Source organism: Formica exsecta, unplaced genomic scaffold (assembly GCF_003651465.1).
Source record: "Formica exsecta isolate Colony F162 unplaced genomic scaffold, ASM365146v1 scaffold149, whole genome shotgun sequence".
Classification (NCBI taxonomy): domain Eukaryota; kingdom Metazoa; phylum Arthropoda; class Insecta; order Hymenoptera; family Formicidae; genus Formica; species Formica exsecta.
In genome coordinates, this window is record NW_021848818.1 from 165,196 (window position 1) to 177,061 (window position 11,866).

Below are 11,866 nucleotides of genomic sequence, written 5' to 3' on the forward strand. Positions count from 1 at the left end.
GTCAATAATTAATACTAGTTACAAGCATCAATGTGTTGTGAATCTGATTTACGACAATTGATAAATTCACTCACTTTTGCTTAATTTTATTGTCGCCATAGCATGAAAATAATTTAAACAATTATTCTTTTATTTAAAAAATCCTATAATATCAATCATAAAAATATAAATTTTTGTGAAAAATTGATTGTAATTAAAAATAGGCATTTACAAAACAATTTAATCTTTCATACTATATATTTTTCGACGTCTGCGAACTGAGAGAAACCAACTTTCCACCAATGTGGCATATAATATATACATCAGTAATATTAATTATTTTCTTCATTTTTTCTTAATAAAAATTGTTTTAACAAATTTATTAATAAAAAATAAAATTAGGCATTACGTAATGTAATATCGTGGAAATTACTATTGTGGTGTATACAAATTGAACGTACATATCATCGATAATGTTTCAGCGGTAGTATTAAACCGCAACATTTAATCACCGTAATTCGATAATGTGGAAATTCGCACAGAACGTTAACAATAATTAGGAATACTATGCATCCCCCGTCGGGATATTTTTCCCGACTCACGAGATTTATATTTGCAGATTAAATGGCCATTTGGGTAAGTTAAATCGTTAATTCACATAATTAAAACCGATGATTTTAAGTCGATTGGAAAGCTTCCGATCCGTACCGCGTTCGGGCAAACGTATTCAGTCCATCGCGTATTGGTTACGACCCGATTCGACCGCAAGCCAACCGGCCATTTTAGACTGTCAATTAGATTAATTGGGAAAGACTAATTATTCTCTCTGACCGTCAGTTACACAGAACTATCCGCCATGGGGATCGATCTTCGAAGCTCACCAGCTGAAATGTGGAGCCTCGTTCGGATAATTTACTCGGCAATTCAATGGCTCTCTGCACGTTAATGCCTATTATTATCATTATACATATATATATATATATACGAGTCACGTAACCCAGCTTTTATTACATGCGATAATGGAGTTTATAATGAAGGAGCATGTGTAATATAAATTAATTCTGTTCGAATTTTTTTATTATATGTAATAATGTTATTAATTGTGGACACAAGGCTATTTATAACTTCATTAGATAAAGCGTAAGTGTATAGAGTACAAGAGAAATATATTGCCATGTCGCCGGTGCGGTCGACAATATCGCGAAACATATACTGGCTTGCGCATGACGTTTTGTATGTATCGACTGTTCCAGAAATAATTCAACAAGTTGTACCGTTCTTATAGGCAAGATGCTTATACATTTTTTTCCGATATTTGCAACAACTTATCCGTGTATCGCCGTTAATATTCAGTTTATTGAATTATATTTTTCGCCAATTTTTATATTACTAGATGTAAAAATATCATAATCCAGTATTACAATTCCAAAAATAGTGACGAAAAAAAGCAGAACAAGATATATATAAATTATTTTAAAAATATTAATGTGGAAAAAAATGAAAAGAAATTATGATATTATGATTTTATCAGAAACTGAATGAAAGGCACTTGGATCTATATAAGAAATATTATATTGGGTTGAACGGAAAGTTCGTTCCGTTTTTCACTAAGAGATGAAGACCGAAAAAACGGCACAAACTTTCCGTTCAACCCAATACAATAACTTTGAAAGATAATTTAATCGAAAAGGATTTTTTCGGCTATTGACGGTTATTTGAAAACCTATGGAACGAACTACAATAACTTTGATCTCATTTGAAAGATAATTAAATTTTCTACAACTTTTGTTTCGGTTCTTTTTTTGTTAAAAGACGCATACTTTCTCTGATGTTTGTAAAAATGTAAAAAATAACCGTGAGTTCAGAGGTTTTTGGGCGCTAACTTTTTAAGGAAACATATTTCGACCCATGTTTATAGAAAACTTTTTGTTTGGAATTAAATTATCTTTCAAATGAGATCAAAATGATTGTAGTTCGCTCCATAGGTTTAGAAATAAACCGGTTTATAACAAATTTCAAATGTACCGAAAAGTGTTTTTTCGGCTATTGACGGTTATTCGAAAACCTATGGAACGAACTATTGTAGAATGCATTTAAGAATTGAAATGCGGCTTTAGCCTTTTTCACTCTTGATTTCCGCTTAAGACAAGTTTGATGTTTATCGATGCATATAATTCATAAAGTACTCATCCGGGAAGTCCGCTCTCGTAAGCGAGCAAACTTTTGGGTGAAGCCGACCGGAATCTCGTGCGCATATATTTGAAAGCGAAAGGGAAGGACGACGATTGAGAATCACTCGTTGATCTGCTTTGCGGCCCGCGGACGTAATCGGACGAAGTTTAATTGCCTCCGAACCTACCAAGGCTCGCGATGATGATGGCGCGGGGGCAAAAAAGTTGGCGGAAGACGGAAGGATCCATTAGCGAACCGATATTCCAACCAAAGGTCCGGGAAAGATCACCGAGAATTTTCTCGTATTATCTCGAAGCGGCTATCCACTTATCTCCACTTCCCCTCGCCTCTCCATTTTTCGCTGACTTTGGCATCGACTTTGTATGTGTGTATCCAACATCGTCGCCGCGTTGCTCTATCTTTCGTCCGCTTGGCTGCTGGGTATCGGATTTTCGAACGCTATCACAAATTAGGAAAGTAATCGCCGGACACACGAGATAACACCGGCGTCTCGTCGACGACGTCTCGCCTCCTGATCGATATTTCGACGGACGCTGTCGCGTATGAACCGAGTTTATTGACGTTTCTGTGCGAAGCAATTGCTGCGAAACGCCGGACTTTCACGAAAAGAATATGTCTCGAAGTGTAAATATATTGAAAATTCAATGGTGTATTAGAATGTGGATAATTTCGCGGATGCAGCATGATATCAGGGCCTAAATAGAGATGCTTGATTTGAACACAGGAGCACAATTTGAAGCACAGGAGATCGCCAATTCTAGATAGAGCTATATGCGACGAAGCAAAAAGCTTTTCGAACCGATAGAAAAATGTGCTAGTAATCTTATCAATTCTATGAAAAACTATTTTACAAACGATTTCTAATCTATACAGAGTTCGAGACGAAAAGATATAAGACTGTTATTGAAATAATTTAAAGATAGAATTTTTTATTAACTATAAATTATTAATTTTTGACGTCAAATGCATCGTTAATTATTAAGTCTAGGATTTAATTCTTATTTCACTAATGTCCTTTTCGATAATCAATTAAATTAAAAATCAAAATTAAGAGAGGCAAAAATACTTTTTAAAACTTTTTAAATACTTTTAATACTTTTTTACTTTATTGAACTTCTTTATTCGTCACTGTTAAATGACTCGATAATAAGAAGTCTTTTCACGTATATATCTAACAGTACATTTGTCTCCGATCCTAAATTAGTCGGAGATGGGGCTTCGACATTGTATCCCATGAAAAACAGAACTTTGTTTCATCGGACGAGCGAGCACGTACATACGTTTACAGAACCGCAGGATCGCGGGGAGTAACACAAAGCGAAACGGAGAGTTCATGGAACGACGCTTCCGTAGTTTCTACTACTACCAGGCACTTAACTCTACGGTCGAGCGATATCCCGCATTCTGGACCACGCGTTTACAGAAACAGACGGGAGAGATTCACAGACGCGGGATCTCGTTGCGATGTGGCCGGCTTGCAGTTGACATTGCACAGCCAAGCCGGAAGCTTTGTCACCCCCAAAATACTCTTGGAAGAAACTACGTTCTATCGCGACGTTTTGTCTCTCTGTTCTTCCGCGCTATACTAATTTCAACTTATGCAATCTAAACTACACGAAGTTATATAATATATACATATAAGGTATACAAATATATTACACTTGGATGCTGCGACACAACAATAGTGATTTATATAGTCTCCGTATTCCGCAAGTCTCAGTTTCGTGGAATAATCTCGTAAAGTAAAGATCTGCTGATCAAATTATACATATCATATCAAAATGATAGCATGTGAAGTGTTTAGAATTTTTCAACTTATAGTAAAATTTTATAATAAAATTTTTGAGAATTTAAAGAAAAAAAAAATTGAGAAAAATTCGTATAACATTATTCTATAATTTTGAAGGCGAATATATAGCAGATATGATAAATAGTTTGTAATTCTACACTTGGAAATACATAATTGTCAATATATACGCAGTATTATACATCGATCCTTGAACTGAAAGTTAATATTAATTAATTGATGAAATTTATGAAAGAGAGAGAGAGAGAAATGATGTAGGAGGAATATAATATTATTTCGCGGATTTATATTCGCTTTCTGCGAGGCCCGACGGGAAATGCTCGTCAAAGCGCCGCCGATTGACTTTACTCACGAACCGTAATGATGAAGTGGCTTAATTACGATCCCGTTGTTATTCATGCAAATTCCTGACGGTTATTGCAGCCGGGGGAGTGCTCCATTATCGGCGGCCAGCGTCGTCGATTTTCTTTTCTTGCGCTTTTGCTTTGCCGCGCGACGACACGCCGGCGAAATGAAACATTCTTTCTTTTTTTTTCTCCCCTCCGTCCCTTCTTTCTCCGCGCGGCCCGAAGTGAATTAGTACACAGGCGCGATGCAGTTATTGCGAGAAAACCACCGGAGTTACTTTCTTTTTTCTCCCTCGCATTCGGATCCCGTATTAATCTTCGTTACCGCGGCGTCGCGCTCGATCCGCGCGTCCGACAATTTTCACTTTTATTCACGCTTGACAGATTAATTTCCGCTGAAACAACCAAGAGGTTGCGCGCACATGGAAAGAAAGTCATACTGAACGTTATGATTTGCTGTCAACGTGTATGTGTACACGTAAAGACCTCTAAGAAACTTTTGAGGATTTTAACAAATTATCTACGTGTATATAACTCCATCATTTCTTCAAAATCACATCATTCACGTGAACATAATTGAAGTATCCTTACGACCAATGTACATTTCTTTTCGCGCTGTTAAAATGACAAGTATTGCACAAAAATAGGAAAATGTTCGAAAACGTTAAAACTTTTTTAGATACCAGTATAATAAAACATCGTCTGCTGCGTAAACATGATTATATGGTTTTGAAAGAATTGCATGTAATGTAATGTACATATAGTGGATACGATTATCACAATTGAATTTTTATATAAATAAACTGAAAATCCCAAACTTTTAATAATGATTTTTTTTTATTAATTCTTAATATTTATATGTATTTTTTGTTTTTCGTCTATAATCTCCTGTGAATGGATTTGATTTACATTTTAATGGATATTTTCTTAATTATTATGAGAGAATTTTCTTGATTATGATGGGTTCAATCATTTTCATGTTATAGGTAATTGAAAGGGCTTTCTGTGAACTGAGTTTCTCAGATATAATCAAACTGCAAACTGTATAAAGCCTGTTTGCTTATTCAGATTCAAGTGGGCTTTACTTTCGCAGAGTTTTAATTTGAGTTTTAATTACTAAGATACATAATATCGAATTTTAAAACATTACGCAGGACAGGAATAATCCTTACAGTATTCCTTACAGTTTTCCTAAGAAAAGTTTTCATCGGAACAATCCGTATAAGCCAACGCATGTAAATGTTTGCATATTTATATTGAACATGCGGCAGAGAGTCATTTTCTCCGTTCGCGAGAAACCGACAACGGTCTCTCCATTTTATTTTCAACGAGCTTTCATTTTGTTCTCCTCCTTAGATCCTTTCGTTCTTCTCGAATTTCGCTCCTGCCGCACGATCGCTCGTAACAGAGTGGCTGCACGAATTGAATGAAATTTCAAGACGTCGCATCGGCTATTAGAATTACAGGCAATCTCTGCATTATTAATGAAGAAGCTTAAAACCCGCGAGAGCGAAACCCATAGAATAGGAGAAAGGGGACGAGAAAAAGCGAGCGCTTTACCATCCAAAGACGCTGTGTTCTTAATTTAGAGGAAATGTCCTCTCGGCTCAAGGAAGCTGCGCGTTTCCGTCTTCATTTAAGATCGTTTATATTAAATCGTCGTGCCGATGTAATTACAATTGTCTACGCGCGTCGTTTTCATTGGATCTTGTTTTTTTTGTTGCCTCTTCTTTTTCGCTTCTTTTGCGCTTTTTCACGCCTACTCGCGTGTAATATACCAACAATTGAATTCATCGGATACAGTAACAATTAAAATATTAGCTACCGAGATAACAAAAAATGCTGTAAAGCTAATTAATTAAACGACGAAAAGTATAATAGCAAAAATCTTCAACTGATGAATCTTATTAAATTACTGTCCCATTGCTTGCATCTGAGAAAGCAAGGCTCTTTGGAAGATATCATTTGTTATCCTCTTGAAAAGCAATTTTAATTTTTTGTTTCTACTTTTAACACCGTATACGCTCTTTTCTTACGAATACACGTAACGAAGTGGATACAGGGATAATAAAATTCCAAGATGTCGCCATTAGAATCGTACGACGACAGGACTTAAGAGCCAGAATAGCGGAAAGAAATAAGAGCAAAAAAACAGAGAAGGAAAACGAGAAGTGAAGTGCGATAGGGGTACGGAACGGTCGTCTGCACGAAGGGAATTTCATTAATAATGCAAGTAGCGAGACGGGATCTCGCGTCGCGAGATATACGTTCTGTAATTATTCCTAGCTGCGCCCCAGATAGAGCGATGAGACACCGATGGAGAACAACAATTATTTATAATAAAGAAACGTGACGGGACTCGAGTGCGCGACCGACAAATTCAGATATAAGTACAAATGACGCTTTCAAGGGGACCCCTGCTCGCGAAAACGCGACGAGACTTCTTTATACGCGAAGAAAAAAAAAAAATATAATGACGTCGTTATACGGTCACAATTATCGCGACATCGCCCATTGAACAGCGCCGATTGAGATAAATGTGACGAACAAAGAAGCGCGTGAAGTCTTGACGAATATTCGTACAGTAAGCTTTTCATAACGGATAAAAAAAATGCTGCGTGTTTCAAATTCGCATCCTCAAAAGAATCGGTGCAACATGTAATTAATTAATTTTGTATTAATATTTGTTTCGGGAAACTTTAGGCTGAGTGTCTCGTATACAATCCTTTCTTTTCAGTTTTTTAATAATTTTCCGACTTTTCTATTAATTAACTAATTTAATGCGCACGTACGTGGAGATTAATTTAGACTTTCCGTAATATGTACTTTGTAACTTCCTTTTCTTATTTGTTGCATTTTCGTCGAAAAGCATCCTACCCTAGCTAAAGTCTGCATTTGAATGGTGACTTCAATACTTGAAGTAGTTGCTGCTGCTACTGCAATAGCGTAAAATACTATAAAGAGACGTTGGCACAAAGAACCATTCACGGATCGACGTCATCCTTTTTGAAAGTCGCCAATTCATTTCTTCCTTTCTGCTTTCGAAAGACGGGTCGACGTGACGTAAGAGGGTGTCTGGAAAGAGCGTAAACGATGGCGTAAGGTAGATCGAAAATGATCACGACCTTACAGCATCGGTAGAAAAATCACCTCTCCAGACAGGAGCTTCGTAAATCGTGCAAATAAATGGCGAAGGAGTGAGTCTAATAATCCGCCTTTGCACTTTTCGTCATTTATTTTCTGCTCGTGCTAAAGAAATCTTGTTGTGCGATTTTTAGAAATTTTAATTTTTTAAATTTTAATATTCGAAAATTCTCTCGGAATCATCTACGAGTTTAAATTTCTGTCATTCCGATTTGATAATTAATTAATATTTTCATGCTTACCATTGTATTTTTTTTTTTTACTTTATTTGATTGTTTACAGGATAGAGATGACAAATCGATCCTTTAAAAAAATATGACTCGGATAATTTATGGCATCAATATTGCAAGAATTTCTTTACGAAACGAGAAAAACTATGGTCATAAATATTCAATCAAACTTTTGCAATCTTCTACTTTGCGGCGATGTTTCAATTCGCACTTTGCGAGAAATGCAGGCAACGATCCTGCAGATATAGGTGACACCGCTTATTACCATTCGTGTCATGACTTATTACCGCAAGCGGTAATAACGGATGGCGAGATTTATTGTTAACGGGGAAGTGTTAACTTGATATAAATCGATATATCCGACTGATACATTGGAAACCTACCAATATTCGTATTGTGAGTATACCGTTGTTTATTCCAATCAATGTTGAATATTATTTCGAATTTGCCTCGTTTCATAAACTCACGATACAATTAATTTTTTGTATTTTCTAGTAAAAATTATGAAACAAAAAAGGAGCTATATTTTAGCTATTAAATTCACGATTAATTCCGTAAGCAAATATTTCATAAAAATTTCATAAAAATATTTACTATATATTGTGCATTTATAAAGTTCCTTTCAAATTTTGGCATTGCTTTTATTTTGCATTTTCAATTAATTGTAATTTGTATTTTCAACAAGTACGTGCAATATGGAATTAACAAATATGCTTCGCATGAGTTCGCATGAAAGTTAAATGCAACGAGTAGATTAAGTTATGCGTAGCTACGGAATACAGGCCGAGAATTCAGATTGACGCGGTGAAAATTATTTTTGCGCAACGCTGCTGCGGAAAAAGTGAATTTCCAATATTTTCAATCTTCCGACGCGAATGCGAGGGTAAAAGACGGCGTCCACACGAAAATGACAGTTAAGCGTGAACGATTTTACGCGGAGAAATTGACGTTGTCGGCCTCTTCAATTTAATCCACCTTCCGGTCCACCTACACAACTCGAACGGCGCTCTTTTTCGTTCTCCAACGGCAATGCGAGAAGAATCGAGTGCGGGACGTGAGAAGAGAGGAAATAAAATAGGCCGTCCCCGACAAGTACAAGCGTTATCTATTCTCGCGGGAGAAAGAAGATGTTGGCTTTTTTAAAATTCATATTGGCTCATGTATCTTTCACATATACATATAGTATTTTATGTTGCTGCGGCAAAGGAAAAATTTGCCAGGAAAGAATCGCGCTGAGAAAAGCGAGCGAGGTAAGCGCGCATCGCCGATGACGCGACACCAATTTCTCTTCCATCGAAAACAGACCGGCGAACAAATTCTTCAATTCCAGAAAGCATCAGGCAATCTCAAGGCAATATTCTATAAGAAACGGATGCCCATTGAATTTCCGCGCTTGTAAGATAAAAATATCGACAATTTAGTTAGATAAGTTTTTATATTTCTCTTATATTTACGTATTCGTTTACTTTACAGAAAAGCGTCTAAATAAATATCTGTTCTAAAAAAAGATCGCTTCTTTAATTTATCACTCTTTTTCAAATTAAATTCCTAAATTTAATCCTTCGTTAACTTTATATACACATAGGTATATTAATTTATGTAATAAAAAATAATATACATATGTATATTAGTTTTATAGTATCAAATTTATATATTATTTTGTATTGTGTGTATTGTTAAAACATCTCTGCATCAGTAACATTTTCACATTGATGCAATTTACGTTGCTCTTTTCGGGTATTGCTCACCAAAGCGATCGAACCGATCGATTTCGTTCGATAAAAACTAACAGGTATCTCGTATCGAATGCTTGTTATCGGCTCTTGGCGACGAACGGTTGGCTCGTGTCGCTCGTGTCAAAAAAAATCAACCCCCTTTTCTTGATCTTCGTCGATCGATTGATTGGCAGAGGAGAGTTAATTGGCCAATCATCATTGTCATCGCCAAACGCCAAACTTAGATATGATTGCGCTGCTCTCTGCATGAAAGCAAACGGCCCGACCGCCACGTAAACTCGACTAATTGCAGCGTATCATTAATTTGCTTCAAAGCGATCGAACCGATCGATTTCGTTTGATAAAAACTACCGTAACAGGTATCTCGTATCGAATGCTTGTTATCGGCTCTTGACGACGAACGGTTGGCTCGTGTCCAGTAAAAAAAAAAAAATCAACCCCCTTTTCTTGATCTTCGTCGATCGATTGATTGGCAGAGGAGAGTTAATTGGCCGATCATCATTGTCATCGCCAAACGCCAAACTTAGATATGATTGCGCTGCTCTCTGCATGAAAGCAAACGGCCCGACCGCCACGTAAACTCGACTAATTGCAGCGTATCATTAATTTGCTTGGACCGGCCAATTAACGCGCTGTGGAGAGGTCGAGTGTCTTCCAGCTATCTATTCTTCCTTCGGGCTCGTTTACGCGCCCGTTGATTGCGACCAGAGCGGCCGATTTCCCCGCTCTACGGCGAATTATCGCAATGACGTAAATTGGATTCGCGATGATCGCATTACTCTCTCGCAATTGTTACACAAATGGAATTCTAAAGTTCACCAATTTTTTTAAAATCGCTCGCTGCATACGAAATGTCGTGCTCCGAAAATTTCTGAGTTTTATCAAGTATTTTTCTAAAGCAAATGTAATTTTGCTAATCAAGTGTTACAAATCATGTTAAAAGTGATATAGATTCTTGAGAGAAAACTGAAAATTCATATATAATTCGTATCCACTCTCCACTCGATTTTTCGTATATCATATCGCATATCAAGATATTTCTAAGTCCCGAGAGAAGTACAAAAATATTTTGGAGCTTCTTTTTCTCTCTATTCTCTCGATTAGTGTCTCTTTTACTCCACTTTATTTAAAAAAATTTTGATATAATAAATATGTATATATGATTAATATAAATATATAAGACATTAATAATATAAATAATATAAAGTTTATGCCCCGTTTTTAACGCTGTTCTGGCTTCAAAGCACAAGATTTTTTGCCTTGATTAATCATCAAACGCTTACTCGAAGTATTTCATTGATTCGAATTTTTAGATTAAACGTAGTTGATAGTTTGCCGCGACCAAAAAAATCATCAATAAATTTGATTATGTCTCTCTCAATTAAAAGAGAAAGACTTTTTAAAGAAAATGTCCGACGCGCGGGGGACGCGCGACGCGGGACGTGAAAAGATGATGAAGTTTCGATGTTATCCAACGATTGAATCAGAAGATAAATCACGGTTTAAATTTCGCGAATGTACACGATGAATAAATAAATTAACGGTAATTGTAATATGTTGAGACAATAAGAATGTTTCGACATTCGGAGCGCTTTTCATAATTTGTAATTATAATGTGCGTGAGAAATCGAACGCACATTATAATAAAATCTATATAGAATTTAATGGCCGATTTATTTTCAAATGCGCGATTTTATACGAATTCCGCGATCAATGATATCTTGTTTCGTGGACAATTGCGAAACAGGATAAAATAAACTTTATATTTTTTTAAATAATCGCGTTATCGCCGCGTTTAATGGAGAATAACTGACCTAACGATTAGACCAGATCAAGATTCCTCTGCCGAGTGACACACTGGTTAATATCTGACAGAGAGAAGAACGATCCTAAAAGTGGAAAGCGACTACAACTTGTCTTATTTCTATGTCGGGTCCTATGGAATCGATCCACAAAGGAAAGTTAAGTGATTCATTAAATGTTGAAAGTCCCGCTATAGGAAGGAACGAATCCCAGATCTTCCTGATTGCTCCCGATAGCAATGATTTCAGCAGCGAATTAACGATTGTTACCGTCGTCATCATTTTCAATATATGAGATAACAATTCGCGTAAAAAAATATGTTCTTCCATTATTAAGAAATATCCCTTTTTATTAAAAAACAACTGGATATAATGATTTTTATGTATACGTGGTTACAATTGAGTATATTTTTAAAAAATAAAATACATGCGCTTTTATCATTGCTCGGTTAAATACGTGAGTACCAATAAGTTTAGGGTACCAAATGTGCTCGAGACAAATTAAACCCGATAACAGCAAGATTTAAAAGAAATTCAATTCAAATATTTAGCAACATCAAATAAAAAATTACCAAACAATTAATTTTTTTATAACATTTTAATAAAAATATCAATAAATTAATTTGAC

The 11,866-nt window shown here is 35.9% G+C and overlaps 1 protein-coding gene across 1 annotated transcript in view; it reads left to right on the forward strand.

The window, feature by feature from the left end:
• The window catches only part of LOC115232705, a 158,224-nt gene that overhangs the window by 71,770 nt on the left and 74,588 nt on the right, over positions 1-11,866 (forward strand). The gene's annotated exons all lie outside the window — the stretch shown is intronic.